General features: G+C 44.1%; 1 long non-coding RNA gene across 1 annotated transcript in view; it reads left to right on the forward strand.

The window, feature by feature from the left end:
- The first annotated feature begins 1,483 nt into the window (after positions 1 to 1,483).
- LOC132332811 (uncharacterized) overlaps positions 1,484 to 17,987 on the forward strand; it is a 35,663-nt gene continuing 19,159 nt past the window's right edge. Inside the window, exon 1 of the long non-coding RNA XR_009487987.1 lies at positions 1,484 to 1,592. This is a non-coding gene — a long non-coding RNA (uncharacterized LOC132332811). The remainder of the gene's footprint in view (positions 1,593 to 17,987) is intronic.

Genomic DNA, 17,987 nt, shown 5'->3' on the forward strand with positions numbered 1-17,987 from the left:
GTAGTGATTAGGAGCAATGGATTTACCAGTGTGGCAGTTTTTCAAACACCACAGTACTTAGGGTTTCTGACTGGAGAGCATCTAGAACTCCCTTGATACCTGGCATGGGCTCAGTTCTGAATGCAAAAGGTGAAAATAGAGGTTGGAAATCAGCATTGTCTGACTATCTCTAGCAAAACACTTGTGTAAAAAGACAGTAGATGTGTGACAGCTTCAGAGCTAAAATTTTCAAAGCTGAGATTTCACCTGTGGGGAGGGAAAAGTCAAAATGATTTTCACATTATGAGTTTCAACAGGAATAAATAGGAAAGTTGGGGATTTAAATATTAAATAACGGTGCATCAAATGTGTTGTCTAGGAAATTCATGTTCAGTCTGTATTTTCTGTGCTGAATCTTCTGCTTGCTATCATTTTGTTTTGCTGCACTTTCATTGGAGCATACACACCATCCTACCGATTCCTAAAGATCAGTGCCATGTGCTTTTCCAGGTGAAACCCCACAGAAAGCAGTGTTTAAAATCTAATATAAAGTTCCTGTTCACATGCAAGAAAAGAAATTAGATGAGCAATCTCTGTCTTATGGTGGGGTTTGAAACTGGTACCAAATGCTTTCTCCAGTAATCATTTTACTGTGAATATGTGGCTCGAGTCCAAACCAGTTCTTGTTTCCTGTTTAGTCTGATGGAGACAAGTCACAGCTCTGTTTTTGGGAAAGCACTGGTGGGGTGTGTGGAAACACTGCCTGTGTTATCTGTTTGTGCTACCTTGAATGTGATGGCTGTTGAATCTTTTTTGTACTTTTTTTTTAATCCTTTCATTCTTTTGTTTGCTCTACAAGTAATTTTGCTGAACCCAGTGAGTTCATTATAATGCTTTAATCTGCCTTTTCCATAATAGAAGCCACACAGTTTCACTTAATAATCCTTGTATGGAGCCCAATAATCGTGTTCCAATTGTAAATTTTTTTTTGCCCTTTAACACAGGTGCCCTTAAACTCCTTGAATTTCCTAAGTGTGTTTTTTTAATTGTAGGCATGTCAGGGTACAGTTTGACACTGGCTATGTGGCTTCACTTGCTCAGTATCATTGCTGATTTCCCAGGGAAGGGGCATGGCCCATCTCCTTTACAAAGCTGTTAAAATCCAGATGAATCCGTGTCTGTGTTTTGAAATAAATGAAGACTGCACGTAAATTTTTTTCCCCTTCAGACAGAACTTCAGTTCTGTCTTTTTAGCAAAATTGTGCTTCCCTTGCTTGCAGTTTTAGGCCCTGTAAAGCATTGTAGGGCAGCTTCCCTGCTCTCCTGCAATTCCCAGCTTGCCTGGACAACAGGAACATTTTGTCTCCTGAGACACCAATGTGCTGAATCAGTGGAGTCATGGTTTTCAGCCTAATATCTGTCCCCATTAGAGTGGGCAAGTAATTCAGCTTTTTGTTTAAAATGAGAACTTTTTAAGTGACTCACACATTTGTTCCATTGCTTCAAAGGATTGTTCCATGCTGGCAGAATCTTCCATGGAAAAGTCCAAGAGAAAATTCAAGGAAGATCTGCAGTTTTCAGAGTTTTGCATTGCTTGCTTCTGGCTTATTCAGGTATGTTGTTCAAGTAGCTCTAATTCCTTTTTATCTATTCTTGGAGGAGAAATCCCTCCCCGTGTACTAACAAATGGTCAGACATGACTCAGTACTGAACAGACAGAGGAGGCCTGTCCTTTCCAAGGTTTCCAAGATATTTCCTTTAGCAGAAAAAAAGAGGGGAACAAAGAACCCACACGGAACCCTGGAATGCCTCCCTGACAGTTCTCAGTGCTAATACAGTCTGTGCATCAGGTTGGGATATAAAACCTTAGTTTAAAGGGCTTTATGGGGATGTGTTAATGTTCTAAATATTGCTATGTTGAGAAAGAACAGCTGCATATATTTGTGCTGGTTTGAGGCAGGTGGGGATTCTCTGACTGAACCTTGTGAGGGTACAACAGCTTTCCACAGCCACCCATCACCAGTATTGGTACCTAATTCTGCCTAAAGATTGTGAATTCTGTCGTGATTTTATGACTTAAATTCTTTATTCAGTAATAATGCTAGATTGATGTGTTCTTTCCTTCTAGTTCCTTCCTCCAGTTTCACTTTTTCCTGGTTTTGTCTTGCCTTCAGTTTTATCAAAGGAATTTTTCTTATACAGCAAAGTATAAAAAAAATCAGAGAACTGATCAGCTTAAAAATCACCTGATATTTAAAGCCAGATCAGGCTCCTGACAGGTTCACATCGTGGCCTCCTGGGTACCTATGAGGAAGAAAAGGGTGATGCTACCCTGAGCTGGTGATGTGCTGTGAAGTCTTTCACCATGTAAATCCATTCTGAGGGTCACCTTTGTGATCTTGGCTGGGCTCTCTGTCCTGAAGGGGGGAAAACACTGCAGCTCTTCTGAAATCTGTGCTAAGAGCCGAGCAAGAGACCAGTCACCCAAAGAGGGAGCACAGCCCTGGGATCAGTCTAGGAAGGGTTGTTTGGTAGGAAGGTGCAGCTCTGTTGGAAGAAACAGTTTTGTTTGGGAAGAGGGTACATGTGAAATGTCCACCCTCCTCATTTCCATTGAGCTTGTTGTTCTGATTTGTAGCAGTGCCAAATGCATGTGGTGCTGGGAGTGGGGTGTGGGAACATCTCAGGAATGGGTGGTGTGAATTTGTTGGGGATGGCTTTGCTCTGAGCTTGGTAAGGAGCTCAGGCTGGACAATGGCACTGGGATGCTCACTGAGTGCTCTACTCTGGGTTGTGGATCCAACTTGGGATTTCTTTGGTACTGCTCACAGAGACTTGCTTCCTCAAAGGAAAGATCTTGGAAGGTGATAAACTGCTGGAATGAGGGCAATGATCCCCTTTTGCAGTGCTTTGAGACCAGTTCCTGCACCGAGGAAATTCTTTTTTGGGTCAATGAGACAAAGTTCTTATTCTCGTGTGTCTGCTCTTTGTTTCCCCCACATCTACATTTTTAAGATCTTATGTGTTCCTGTGAACTACTTTTGCCTGTTCTGTTGTTAGAGCCACAAAAATGTGGATATAATTCTGGACAAATTTTCCAACTTTTCTGTTCCTTTCTAGACCTTGAGCTATTCACAACCAGTGGTGGAGCTTGGCCTCCAGAGCTGTAACATTAAGTTGGTGTGGTGAGGAATCCACTAAATTTCACTTTTAAGCTGGTCTCCATCACAAAAGGCATGGATTCAGGGGTGGGAATGGCTTGCTATAGGACAGTGATGAATTCCCTCTGTCGCCCAGCTGCTTGTCCTGCATCTACCCCAGGAGCTCTCACAGACACTCTGGGTTGGACCACAAGGCTTCTAAGGGGAAGAATAGTAATAAATAAGAAATTATGATAAAACTTTAGTTTCTAGTCCTACCAGGATCAGCTTTAAGGGCTCAGGCCAGAATCCTCAAAGGTAATAACCTTTGTGTGGCTAATTATGAGAAATTAATAACCTTCTGACTTCTTATTCTTGGGTAGTGTGGGGTGTTTAGGGAAACTGAGGCACACTGAGGTGACCAAGTTTGCTTGAAGTGTTGTAGCCAAGAGGAACAGACCAGCAGAGCTGAGCAATAGCATGCAGCCTCTGAATATCTTGCTTAGCTCTTCTTTCTTCACTCTTTTTTGTTTCTGGACACTTGATTAATAAGTTGAGCAAAACAATGGGCTTGCTTTCCTTAGTTCCCTCCCCATTCCCTTTGGAGTAATCTACAGAGCTCTAGTGCTTTATGCACTGCAGTTTAAAAATGCACCAGGAAGTCTCATATCCTGTTCTCTGACTTTATTCAACTTTCCTTTGAACTCAGAAATAATTACAAGAGAAAGAAGCTACGTGTGTGTCTCTAGAAATGTTTCAGTACTAATGAGACAGTTTCAAAATTACTGGCTATGGAAATGACTGCAGTTGATTCTCCTCTAGTGAAGATCTTGACCAGCTTGTAAGTTTTGAGTACTGATGAGAGATACAGAATGGATTTTTGTCTTTTCCTTGTGAATATTTCTTCACAGTTTCCAGTTAGGCTTGAAAAGGAACTTAGCCTGATCTCAAAATGCAGGAAGGAGAAGTAGACAGCCCACACCCTGTTCATGCTTACTCTGCTCTTTGCAATCAGTATTGGTTAGTTCCCTCTGAGACACAGAAGATGAGACCAGGATGGTGTTTCAAGTTGCAGACACTGAAACCAAAGGCCTTTTTATGGTGTGCCACTTCTGTCTCCTTTGTCCACTTGAAACAGGTTTTTCCAATATAAGAAGCTTACTTAACCCAGGGTTTAAGGCTATTTTTATCCAGTGTGAAATGTGCATGTAAAGAAAGCCTTTGGAGGTAGAGGACAGCACTGTTTGTTTTTCCTCAGGGTCTCCTTTATGCTCCGGAAAGGTATAATATTTTCTGGAAAACTTAGGTAATATTCAGATGTCCTGCACACTCATATTGCTTGGGTCAATCCTTTGAGGGGCAAAGCAACAGATAAATTTTCAAAATCCCACTGGTGCAGTAATTCAAATTAGCTGCAATATCATTGCTTTGCATGGTCCTGATTTCTACAGTGATTCTGGATCCTTATCTCCGAGATCATACTGAATCCTATCAAATATATGTGGAAATTTTTCCTTCTCTGCACTGTTTGACCACTGCTCCTGCACTGTTTGTAATAATAAATAACAGCCCTCCTGTGTTCACCTCACATTAGCTACTAAAAGTGTCACTATTTCATTATATATTCAAGTGAAGGATTTTTTGAAAACTCAGCTCCTTGGCACAGCTTGGGGGTCAGCACATCCCTTTGTGCTGCTGCTCCCCAGCATGTCTTGGAGGTGTTTATGTAGCTGCCAACTGGTGGGGTCAAGGTTCCAGAATTTAAAATACTGGTGCAGAGATGATAGCAGGGATTCCACAGACTTCCCCAGAGCAGCCATGGCACTGTCACAGCTCAGTTTCACTCCACCTTAAATGCAAAAGCATGTCTGCAACCATTGTGAGCTTTTAATCTCTCCAATTACCCTGCTTTCCCCATGCTGACAGCTGGCATGCACACCAGTGCCTGGTCAAGGCTTGCAGGAGAGGTGGATTTCTTTTTTTCAAAGCACCAAGCACAGCCCCAACAACACCCAGCAATTTGCTCAGCTTGAGTTTTCTGATTTTCACAAAAGATACTTAATGCAGAAACCATTATAATGTGCAAGATCACTGCCCTTGAGGATTCAGCAACACAGAGCAAACTGAATCCAGGGGGTTATTACAATAAATAAAATTAATGATGCCAGAGTCATCATTAAACAAGAGCTTGGTAAATAAAGCTGTGCTGGTAGCTGGTGGTTTAGCAACACAGGCTGTTTGCCTTTTGGGTCAAATGTGAGCAAACTCTATGGTACCAGGTTAAAAATGTAAATATATAGAAGAAAACATACTCTGCCATCCATGGAAGTCCTATTGTCATGGAATATTCTGAGTTAGAAGGGACCCACAAGGTTCATGAGTCCAACCCTTAGGTACTCAGCTTTGCTCTCTTGCAGCCTCTCCTGAATGGCCACTCTGTGCTGACTTGTTCAGCAAGATTGTTATGGGGTTTTTGGCTAATGGAGGTGGACTCTTTCCTCTTTCTCTCACCATGAAAGGTCCTGCCATGTGCACTTCCTTCTCAAGTACCTGATGAACAAAGAGACAAAACCCAATCCTGGCTGCACTGAGTTTTCCCAGCAATCACAATCTGCCTCTTTAACACCTAAATCCCACCAGCAGATCCTGTTACTCTTACACAAACTGGGTACCAAAGCCTGAAGGAGGGCTGTTTCTTTCACCCTCTGGGAGGCCTCTCATGACTTGGGATGGGTCAAGGATGTAGTAACTTTCCAGAGACCAGAGTTGGGCATGTGTTTTTGTCTTAGCAGCAATGCCAGCTCATGCCACTCTCTAACTGACCATCCAGCATCCTGAACTGTGGAACTGGTTAGGCTGAGCATTGGCTTTCTAAAGGAAAATGTGGGGTTGTTGGGTTTTTTGTTTCCTTGGGGTTTTTTTCCCCATATCCTGCTCCTTTCCTTCACTTAGCTTATCCAAAGTCTGACAGATACTTGTGGCACAGGGATGGAGATGGTTCTAGGTCGTGCTTAGTAGTTTATTCTTGCTACATGATCTTACAAATACTGCAATGTCACCAAATTCCCAGGTGTTCTTCAGAAATGTGTTCTCTGGAAAACCTCTCCAAAAAGCACTGAGTTGAGAGCCTCTGCTTCAAACACCCTGTCAAAATTGGATGCAAAACCCTATTTGAGAGGAAACAATTGAATTCATTTGCCAACCTGGCCCATTAACAGAAATTATTTATGCTCCAAAGGCAGCTGCACTGCAAAGTTCTCCAATGGTTTAACAGACAGCTGCTTCTCCTCTGTGCTGAGCTGGAGCTGTGGCTGCTGGTGCCTTCTCCAGTGATAGAAAGGCTGGCAAAAGTCTTGGCTTCAGCTCCCATACAAACAGCAGTGAAACTAGGAGCCAGGAAACGTGGGCACAAATGTCCTGGAGGGAGCTGTCTCATGGCTGTGGTTTTACACCCACTTCCCACCTCTCCTGCTCCCTGCTGTAGCAGTTTGTTTGAAAGCTGCAGAATAAAAGTTGCCATGGGATCTCTCTCTGTTTGTACCAGTGCAGAGCTGCATGCTTTCTTTTGTGTTTGACTCACAGCAACTGCCTGCAGGGCTGTGCGTTCCCTCCATGTGTCCCTGCAGCTCCAGGTCCTCTTTGGAACTCCAGGTGTGTTTCAGTGAGGATGTGGATGCAGCTCATTGCAGAATAAACTTGGTGTGTTGTGGGAAATTTAGTATTTTACCCTCTCCATCCACAAATCAGTCCTGTTGTTCAAAGTAACTTCAAACTCTCCTTGATTTGGTGTGTGAGGGTCTAGATCCCAGGTTTGCTGTATCCTCAATCTTCCCAGCCAGGCCACTCCATGCCTTTGCTCAGCAACCCCTGTTCCTCTCCAAAGTCAGGAGGTGGCTGAGCCTTGGGAACAGCCTTTGAAAGGAGAATTTGTTTTCAAAAGAGACATTTTTTAACAGTACAGAATTAAAAACTACCCTTTAATTGTACTAATCCTTCCCCAAAGCTGATGTGGTGATGTTTCAGCAGGTGGAGGTGCCCAAGCAGCCCCAGAGAGGGCACAAACCTTGCCCATTTGTGTGTGCCATCAGCTCTACCTTTATTCAGACAATCCCAGTCACAAACTGCAAAGGATTCATACTAAAACCCAAACCAGCTCGTGCTTTAAGGGCTTTTCTCCCTTTCTCTCCCTCTTTCTTATTTCCTCCATCCCAGAAATCACTTGTGAGCAGATGGGCCTACAGCAGTTTTATCAGGAACCCTTTGTTCCCTGATTTCTGAGCCTGAGCTAACACAGCTGCTCTTGGAGTCAGTGGGAATATCAGGTGATAGTTTTCCAGTGCCTCAGACCAGAAGGATCCTTGCAAGGAAACCACCCAGTCTGGTGGCTCTTGTCAGCTCCAGAACATCCCAGTGGGTGAGGTCTGTAACTGCAGGTCTTGAATTGCTCTGCTTGGAAAAACTCTGCCTTGCTGCAGCCAGAAAAGCATTGGGGCATTTTCTGTGTGCCACAAGTGCAGAGCCCTGGAGAAGAGCTCTGCTAAATCCCACAGGAGTGGTGTGGGAGATTCTCTCATCTGTTCCTTACACCCTGCTCTGAAAGGTCACTAATTTAGGCAGAAGCAAGTACTAATTAGCTGTGTGCACACCTCCAGCCTCAGCTTCCATGGATGGGAATTTATTTGGCTGCTTCTTGGGATGGTTTTTCTCTCTGGCCGCTTACTTGGTCTTGTCTTGGACATCTGTTTACAGTGATATAAATAGAACTTTATTTTTTCTGTCCTTGTCCTACTTATGCTCATAATGTGCACACAAAGCTCTGTCCATCAGATGAACTTGGTGATGAGCAGGAGATTTGTGGAATTCCTTGGTGTGCCCACAATGAAGCAAAGTAGCTCGGGGGGTCTCTCATTGTATTTTATTCTCCAGATGCTGAATGCATTTCAGAACCATCTTCCTCTCCTAAACTGAAATGTGAAAAGCAATTCTGCCCCACCCACTGACCTTCATGTCCTTGCCTCAGGTGGAGTAGGAATTCCTACAGAGCTGATATTTTCTCTGCTTCTGAGGAAAAAATTCTTTGTTTGCTCTGAGTCACACTGGATGTTATCTGTGGCTGCATGGTTACACAGCTCATGATCCTACTGCTTGCCTAGAATTTTCCACAGGATTATCAGAAAGCAGAAGCTGGAGGACCTTTCTAGGTGTGAACACAAATTTCCCTGATTTAGCTTGACTTGTTCTGACCATTTGCTGAAACAAGTCTCTTTGAATCCAGCCAAGATTTTACACAAATGAATGTGGTGTGCAAAACTTGGAGCAACATGTTTGTTCCTACATCCTTTGGCTGAGAGGGAAAAGGGCTCTGTGTCTGGGGGGAGTTCCTGGATCATAGCAGCTGAAATGGGGAATAGGGAAAATTGAACCAAAAAGACCTTTTCAGTTCTCTAAAGAACATGTTTTGGTGAGCTCCCACACAAATCTGGCTTTGCCTCTTACTTGATATAATTAAGAGAGATCTTGGGGGATTTTTTAAATTTCATTTTTAAGAAGTAGCAGATGAACACGGCCAAAAGGGAATAGGAACAATCTGAGGAATTGCAAAATGCTAGAAGAAAGTAGAAGCACTGTGAGGTGTTATATTATTGCCTGAGTAAAGACAGAATGTGCAGTATTTAATCATAGCCTTACAGGATTGTGCTTGATGAATGCATTTGTTGAATGGTGAGGTTGGTTCAGCAGTGCCCTTGGTGCCCACTGTGGGAAGAATTCCTGTTTGCTTGGATCCCAGGTGTGATCCCAGCAGCTGCAGCCTCTCCAGTGCCAGTTCTGACACTGAATAAATTGCAGTGCATCTGAAATGGCTGGTGCAGCATGAGGGCTCTCCCACAGAAATAGTTCAGGAGTGATTACCCCCTCTCTGTCTCCAGCAGACAACACAGCAAATGTTTGCAGAGCACAGCGATCCAGCACTCATTTCAGCATCAATCCTATTGCTTCTGAATGGAAATGCACGAGAGAACTCTATGTACAAACCCCAAAAATATTTCCTGGGCACAAAGCCAAAGCAGAATAATTTAACTGCATTGAAGTGCTTCATGTCTGGGGGGAGGTTTTTTATTTGTGCCAACACGTGAAAATCAACATGTTCTCAAGGAAAGCAGAGGTTTTTGTAGAAGCAGTGGAGGTAGAATATTTTTTCATTGAATTTTGACCCATTTTCTTGAGGCATGCTGTTCAAAACTCAGGGGCACATGCAAATTAGGGGCAAAAGTCTAATTGGCAGTTGCATTTGTCATAACTGGAAGAACAGAATGGAAGCGGTTTGGTGTTAGGGGATTAATAACACCCCAGGTCTGAACAGAAGGGGAGTGTGAGGGGGTGGGAGGTGGTTCCAGTTCCATGATTCCTGCCAATGTCAACTCTGGCATATGTATAATTAGCCCACTTGATTAACATCACAGAATAAAAATGTGAATAGGGGAGCTCTTCTACTCTGGCAGCCCCAGGCTGAGGAGCTGGAAGGTGCAGACAGAGAGGCTGAGGGCGGGCAGCAAAACCTTGTGGGCAGAACAGCTGGTAATGAACTTTTGCTCACTGGAGGCTTAGCATGACTTCCCTTTTCCTTGTTGATGGCAAAGCTTCAGTCACATCCTCCTTCCTGCAGTCGTGGTCTCTCTCAGAACCTTGTACAGTCCTGTCCGTGACTGCTGTGCTTTTCAGGGTGCTGTGGAGTCACAGAATTCACAGAATGACTGGGTTAGAAGAGACCTTCAAGATCATCGAGTCCAACCCAGCCCCAACACCTCAACTAAACCCTGGCACCCAGTGCCACATCCAGGCTTTTTTTAAACACAGTCATGGATTTGTGCTCCCTGAGCCCTTGTGTGGAGAAGCACAGCCCTGCAGGAACTGCTGAATGCCACAATTCACACAGACAAAGGAAGGAGCATTAGCTGCTCTTTTTTTGACTCTGCTCTCAAGGAAAATCCATCCTTCCTCAGAATGTGGAAATAGGAATAAGTAGCTGTAGAATCTCACAGGGCAGATGTCTGATAACAAATCCATACATAGCTCTCCCTCATGGAAAATAAAGGAATAGAAGAACTCATTATTACCCCTGCCCCAAGCAGAAGCTTAGCAGCTCACAGGAGTGACAGCTCAGATTATTGGTGTATTTATAATAAAGTCTTTTAAGTCTGCCACGTGGATTTGTGAGTCAGCAAAGGGAGCAAATAGGTCTGCAAGGGACAGGCCAGCACAGAAGGGAAAACTGTCAGGGATTACTCAACCTTGAGCATGCCCCAGTCTGCTTCCATTTCCCTTAGCAATAGCTATTGTTCTGGGAATGAGATTTATTTTTAATTTCTTTGAAAGCAAAGTGCAGGGAAGGCAGTGAGAAGTGACAGATTCTGATGGAGCAGGTCAGGCTGCCCCAGCTGGCACCAGCACAGAGGTGAGCTCTGCACAGAGGGGTTCTATCACCCTCCAGGCAAAGGCTGCTACCCAGCTATGAACCTACATCTGGAAATTCACAGTGCTCTAGAGGTGCATGGTGCAGTAGGTTTGGGGGAACTGATTGCCTTTCTAATAGGTTTACAGCTGGAGATACCAATTTAGGGTTCATAGAAAGGATAGTCTTTCATCCTGTTCAGTCTGGAGGCTCCTTGTAGGGCTGAGATCACAAAGAACCCAAAAATAGAGCACAAGAGATGACTAATTGCCAGTGTTTTAATATTTAGTAGTTTTTATTATTTATCTAACACAGAAGACTTTAATGCTTTATGTAAATTTTTTTCACTGAAACTTTAGAAAAAAAATAAATCACATTGTTGTGACTGGCCAGAAAGCAGCAGCTGAATGCCATGACATAAAGGGGAGATTTTAATGAAATGGATGCACAACTCATACCAAAAGTTGGTTGGAATGGAACACTAATTCACATTAGGATCTTCCAAAGCCTTGCTAAACACAGCTCCTAATCACTCACTGATGGTCCCACTCTGCTTTTTATAGCAGTGGTAATCCAGGTAACCTGGACAAACTCCAACTTGGATAATTATGTTCTCCTGACCTAAATTCTCCCTGGTGTTTCAGATGGATGCTATTCTTGGGCTGATATCCTTAACAAGCAGTTGCTGCTTTGTACACTCTGAAGGCACTCTGTATTTCACCTGAGAGAGCTGTGTCTCACTGGACACACAACCTGCCTGAGGGACATTCTGGGAGGCTTGTAGGCTTTAAAAACCCTTTGTAGGAGTAAAGTGGGAGAGGATTTCGTGTATTTCATTTACAATTTACAGCATCTACTTAAAAATATTTTGGTTGATATATATCAGATGTAGTAATTAAATCAGATATTTTGGCATGCATACACACTCAGGGATGTGGGCATTGGAGGCACTTTAGCAGGCAGTCCTAGAAATTCAGCTTTTCTTGGCATTTATCACTGGCTTCAAAGAATGAATGCTCATAATTCTGCCAAACACTCAGTAATGAGGATCTCAGCTGAGCATTTCCAGCTTGTTCTTCCCAGCTCCAGCTGGTCAGCAGTACCTGAAACAGATGAGTGGTTCCTGGAACCACATCTCCTCCAGGAAGGCTCAGCTCAGAGCACAGGCTAAAGAACACTTGCAGATAAACCCTCTGGAGTTTTTTTGAGGGGGAAAGAGGCAGGTGGTTGGGTTCTTTTGTTGGTTGAAAGCTTTTTTTGATAAAGACTCAAATACGAGGCAGCAGCCTGAGGAAACTGTAAAGCAGATCTAGTGGATCACCCTGGGGACATCAGCTGAGTCAACATTAGCCAAATTTACCAGACTTTCTTCCCCATCTTGATTTCAGTCTGCTCTGAGTGTGAAATACTTCTCTTCACTGCTGTCACCAGTCTGGTTTGTGTTTTTATCAAAATCATTTTACTCATCCTCATCTTTTGCTTGGGCCTTATCTGCCCTCTTTCACCATTGTCACATTTTTCACGTGGTCTGAGCTCCTGGGACGTTCCTGGACGGGCTCCCTTCACCAAAAGTCAAACAAGAACAGGAAAACAGCAAAGCTGGGACCAACATTTCAGGAAACAAAGAAATGTGTGCAGGAGGGGGTCAGAAGGGAAATTGGGGTCAAACCCCCAGATCTGAGGAAGGATGGGACAGGAGGTAGGGTGGGTGGAAGGAAGAGCAAAGCTGTTGCTGCTGTTAAAGGATGTGTCAGCAGAGCATGAAAAAGCAGGAAGTGGAAAGGTGGGGTGTCAGTGGGTGAGGATGGAGGCACCAGTGGAAAGGACAAGGCCTGGGACTGGGAACAGGAAATAGCACAAAGCCCCTGCTCAGAGGAAACAGGCAAAATTCCAGAGTCCTCAGCAGCTCAGCCATGCTGCATTCCCACTGCCTCCTGGCAGTGTAACACCTACAGTGAGCTCCAGAAGTGAAACCCCATTGGTTTGCATCAGGGCACAGCCACAAAGCCATTGCATTTTCATTGTGCAGTAAAATCCATTATTATGTATGTCTGACCATGTAAGTCCTGTTCTTTGCTTAGACACAGGCACAGTTGCTGTTTTAAGCAGTCAAACAAATTGAGATGCACAGAGTGGGCCAGATCATTCCCCAATGCATTAAACATGGATGAACTTGACCTAAAATCTTTTCAAATTGCATTAACTTCCCTCTGTTGCTAGCAAAAACGTGAGTTATAAATGCTGGAGCCAGCTGAGGCCACCAATTCCTCGAAAAAAGGACATTATACATGTAAAACTCTTGGTGATAAGCACAAGAATAATTGCAGACTTCAGCTCAGGATCTTGACTAAAGCATTTCTGGGATTTCAGGGAGGACTTGGTGTTGCTGTGCTGTGTTGCTGCACTCTGTGGGTGTCTGAACCCAGAGCAGAGCCCACTGTGATATTTTCCAGAGATGGTACAAGAATTAAAAGGAGACTACAACATCACTTTCAACTGGCTTCCCAAATGGTTTTATTAATGGTTTCAGGATGTGAGTAAATTAAGCAGATTAACTGGGGTTTTTTATTTCCTTGTATTTCAGTGGAAAGAAAAGTAGGAACCCCCCTTGCAAATGAATCTGCTGTGAACTTGGTGCTTCTTAGCAAAATCATTTTTTGCTCCTTTTCACTCTTCTTTTTGGGCTACTTTCATGTTTCAGTCTTGGGAAGTTATTAGAGCTGAAAGACCCCTGACCTGCCAGGATTCATGCTGGGCTGAGCCCCTTTTTCTGTTGAAGCACAGAGTGGAAATGACTGGGGCAGCCTGGGATGGAACAGCTTCTGAGAGGAACTGGGAAAGAGGAGAAGCTCTGTCTCTAAGGGGAAGTGGAACCTGAAGCAAGTAACCAAAGCATGGTCCAAAGGGCAGTGTTGCAGCCACTGCTGAGTGTGGGGTAGGAGAACTTTTGTCCTTCTGTATCACTGCTTTTAATCTGTGATTTTGCCATCACCCTCTTCTTCCACCTCTGAAATGGATGTGAAATACCACTCTTGTGTCAGGAAAAAGAGCTGAAGTGCTGAGGAGCTGAAATATCTGCAGATCCAAACCTTTTCCTTGGGGCCAGATCTACAGAAGTCCAGATGAGTCCCACAAATTCCAAAAAGATCCAGTGAAAACTCAAATATGAATATGACCAGCTGGAGGCAAAGGCACTCTGGCTTTGGGTGATGTCCAGAAGAAATCATCATTCAGAGAAACACAATCTACACCTCCTTAAATCCATGCTTGAGACACAGTGGGCACATGAAAGAGAGAGGAGACACAGCTCTAGTACACACTACAAAAAAAAAAGTTCTTCCCCTGCCCACAAAAGACCTTTTCACTGGAGGGAATTTTTCTCTCCCATTCATTGTTTATCCCACTGATAAAAACCTGGTTCATTTCTAGGGTTTTTGGCAGCCTAGCTCCAAAACTGAAATCTGAAATAAGACAATCACAATTTTTTTGCACATCTCCTGCTCAGAAGTCAGTAAAATCCAGAGATGCTGGAGTTCACACAGAAGGTAGAGGTATTTATTTCCTGTGCAGTGCCAAAAGCAGTGAGCAGATCCATGCAGTGAGAGCCCTGTTGCACAGTTACCATAGAGACAGCACATTCACAGAGCTGCTTTCCTTATTCCCACCAGTGGTGGAGAATTAGGCACAACACCTTTCCTGCTCTTTTCCCTTTGAGTGCACACAGACAAGGTGCTGAATTGCTGGTTCTCTCCCTGTGTTGGGATCAATGAAAAGCCCCCTCTATGCATTTTCCTCTGAGCTGCTGAAACGCAGACTCAGATCCAGCACCTCTGGGGTTTAGCAGAGTTCACACCTCAGCTCTCCCCACTGTGTTCCTCAAACCATGATCACACAATTTCCTGTTTAGAAGCAAAAAGGGGGCTAAAGAGCTCTTGGTGCTTCCTCTTGTAGCTCAGTGCAGTGGTTTCTTCCCCAGAAGCAGCTGACAGTCAGGATATTTCTCTGATGGGCACTTGAGCTATTTTTTCCCATTCTCATCAGTTCAGATGGCTCTTTGTAAGAGCAGTTTCAAACCCTAATTTCAAGTGGCTGAAAAATAATGAGATAAAATAGGTTCTTTGAGTTGTAAAAGCATTAGCTGAGCAGGCTTGGCTCAGTGTCAGAGAGGCACAAAGCACAAGGGACAGAACTAATACCCAAGAAAAGCTCTGTAAAGAAGGTACAAGAAATCTGAATCACAGTTCTGCAGACATCGCTGTTCCTTTGCTGTATTCACTGCACTTCTCTGAGGTCTAAAAAAGGCTTCTGATACTTATTAACTCCTTCAATTTAATCATTGTTTTATGGAGTTCAGAGGTGGAAGCTTTGCAGATGAAACCCTTTGGTTTTTCGTTCCTCCTTTCTCTTTGGGGAAATTGAAGTCACGGTGACCAGGGTTAACAGATGCACCAAAAGGTCAGCAAGGCACGTCACATGTGAGCAATGAAAACCAAATCTGCCTCTGATGGGTCTGACTGAAGCCTTTCCAAGATGGCAAGACTGAAGAGAAGCTCTGGAGAAGCAAAGAGGGAGACTTCTGAGAAGAAAACAAGTTTTTGAAATACACAGGGAGGTCAGTGCAGTTGCAGGTGATGGAGGATTCATATTACAGGAGCCCTCAAAGGCCTGGGTGCTAAAACTGCTGAGTGAAGGCAAAACTCCCATTCCAGAGTGTATTCCTTTCCCCAGGATTGGTTCTGTCCAGGAGATAAAGGGACATAAACCAAGTGACATTGTGGTACCACCTTCAATATTCCCTCCCTGACATTATATCTTACCCTGAATCCATTTCCTGCTCTGTATAATTTTGCCACTAATTGCACAATAATTCTTCAATTACTGTGGACTGCAGAACAGGGAAATCCATCTGTGGAGTGCTCTGTGTCCTTATGGCTCTTCCTGACCTGAATTTGGAAGGGCTGCACTTTGCACCTCCCTTCCAGCCCCTCGGGGCATCAGCTGCCAGGCACTAAGAGATTAAATTGAAGCTCCAAGCTCTGCCCTGCCTAACTCCCAGCAATTCATGGGCTGGCAGAAGGCACAGATGAGCCACATATGAAGCAGCATCTGAATCAGGCTGTAATTTGTAGCCCAGGATGTTCAAGTTGTGAAACCAGAGCTGTCTGCCTACGTACACAAGGCCAGAAACTGGTGATGTAAAATTCCCTTTCTGCTCAGAGAAAAGCAAGCTTTGGATCCCAGGGGATTTCTTTAGGATGAAACTGGGAATTTGAATTAGATTTTGCTCCTTTTTTTCCTCACCTGGGCAGTCAGTGGGATTTGCACAGTGGGATAAAGAGCAGCACATGATCCAGGGTCAGAAGGACTCAGCATCCAGCTGTGTTGATGAGTCAGGAGTGGTGTCTGGGATTTATTCCTTTTTAATATATATTTTTACCTTGTAACTTTATGATTCTGTTGACTTTTCAAATCCAGTAATAAGCACTTTAACATCTTCAAAGTGCTTACAGATAGTATCTCACTTAATCTCCCAGGGAAGGAACATAAGAAAGTAATCAGTAACAGATAAGAAAATGATTTAATTTTGTAAAAGGACTTAAAGGTTATGACAAATTAAAGGCCAGATGTCGAACTAAATCAAAGCAATGGAAATGAGCTGGAACTTGTATCCATCCAAGGTTTCTGGTATCCACTCTGTGAGTTTGGTCTGGGTGTGGAGTCCCTTGTCTGGTGAAAGGGCAGAAGAAAGACAGAATTACACAGAGAGCTGAGCTGATATCCCTGGGGGAAAGGTCTCAGGCTCCATTGCCAGCAGGATGGTGGGCTTGCAGGAGCAGAGAGCTCCTCTCCCTGCAGCCCCTTGCAGCAGCCATTTGAGCCCTTCCACCAGGGCAGGAGCTCGTGGCTTTCTTGGCAAGTGCCCACATTGCCCTGGCCAAAGCCTGCTGCAGCCCTTGCCAGTGTCACTGTGCTGGGAATAAATGTCACATGAGGGAATAAATTACAGCTGGTAGTGCCCAAATCCCAGAGAACTGCCCAGTTTGCAAATTAACACAAAGATTCTGGCTTGTTTTGTTACAGGGGAGGCCAGCTGGATGAAAATATTTCTTTTTGGATAGTAGTTGTAGAAGAATGGGAGGACTGGGGTCATAGAAAGCCAAAATCTTTGCAAGTGCCAAGTGCTGGTTTGAATGCACTCTTTTCTTTCAAGACCTTCAGCTGTTCCCTGCATGCTGAGAAACACTTTCTGAAGGGCCATTTTGAAGTAGTTCAGCACAAAAAAAGCATTCCTCCTTCAGAGAGCACGGAATACTAATTTAGGGTTGGTAAGTTGTGGGGGAAAAAAGGCTCCTCATGGTCCCCTTTCACCAGGATGTTTTTTCCCCTGCCTTTTTTGAATTTAATAATATGTCAAATTAGGGTTAAAGTGCTCTGTTTCCTGTGCTCTGCTCTGACTTTGATGCTGTACAAGACCTCCCCAATTCTGCTTTTCTCTGGCACTGCTCAGACATGAGAAAGTCCCAAAGGCATTGAGTAAAGCTGCTTGTTGGGCAAAGGAGAGCAGTGAGGGGAGCATGTAAAAAAGGCAGGCATCAGATCCACCCCAGCACCCTGCACTGCTCTGAGCACTGGCACCAGTTTGGCACCACTGGCTGTGGGTCTGCCTGGCCAGCACATCCCAGTTTGACACAGATTGGCTTGGAAAACCATTTTTGTCACCTGTTTTAGAACTGATTTTTAGTGAGTCCACTCTCTGATATTAAACATCTATTTGGGTGAAGGGTGTCCCTGCTTTAGGTTACAGTCCTTAGATGCTGAGTGGATTGCTCATGTTCAGAATTCCTTTAGAACAAGATGGATTTTGAAAAAAAAAAAATTAAAACAAATTTCCTGCATGGCTCCTCAAGCTTTCCACATCTAAAGTTCCCTCTGTCCCTGGGGACAGGTCAGGGTCCTTTTGAAGCCTCAGTACCACTGCACCTGAGGCCCATGAAAGCCCCCCTGGTGCAGAGCTCAGTCCTGCCCTTCCCCACAGCAATCTCCCCATATTGCCCCAAACCCATACCCACAGTGCCTTGCCTATACAGACCCCAGGGAAGTCTAGACACAAACTGGGAATATTTCTGTGCCAGCCTGGGTTTTATCGTGTCATGATGGTTCACTAAATTATGCCCTTAATGACATCATGAATCAGTTTAATCTTTCCAAAGAATTAGTTATGAAGGCATTCTTGATTCATGGAACTTAAGTAGGAAAGTGCATCTACAGGTGTCATCCAAAACCTGGGTTACAGGATTGTACATTAATCTTTTACAGTCATGAAAGCATGTGGAAATTAGTGTTCAGGTTTTCTCTTGGAGCTCATCCCTACCACACACAGGACAATCCAAATGTGTGAAATGCCTTGGAAAGGTTTT

This window comes from Haemorhous mexicanus, chromosome 12, assembly GCF_027477595.1.
Source record: "Haemorhous mexicanus isolate bHaeMex1 chromosome 12, bHaeMex1.pri, whole genome shotgun sequence".
In the NCBI taxonomy this organism is placed as follows: Eukaryota; Metazoa; Chordata; class Aves; order Passeriformes; family Fringillidae; genus Haemorhous; species Haemorhous mexicanus.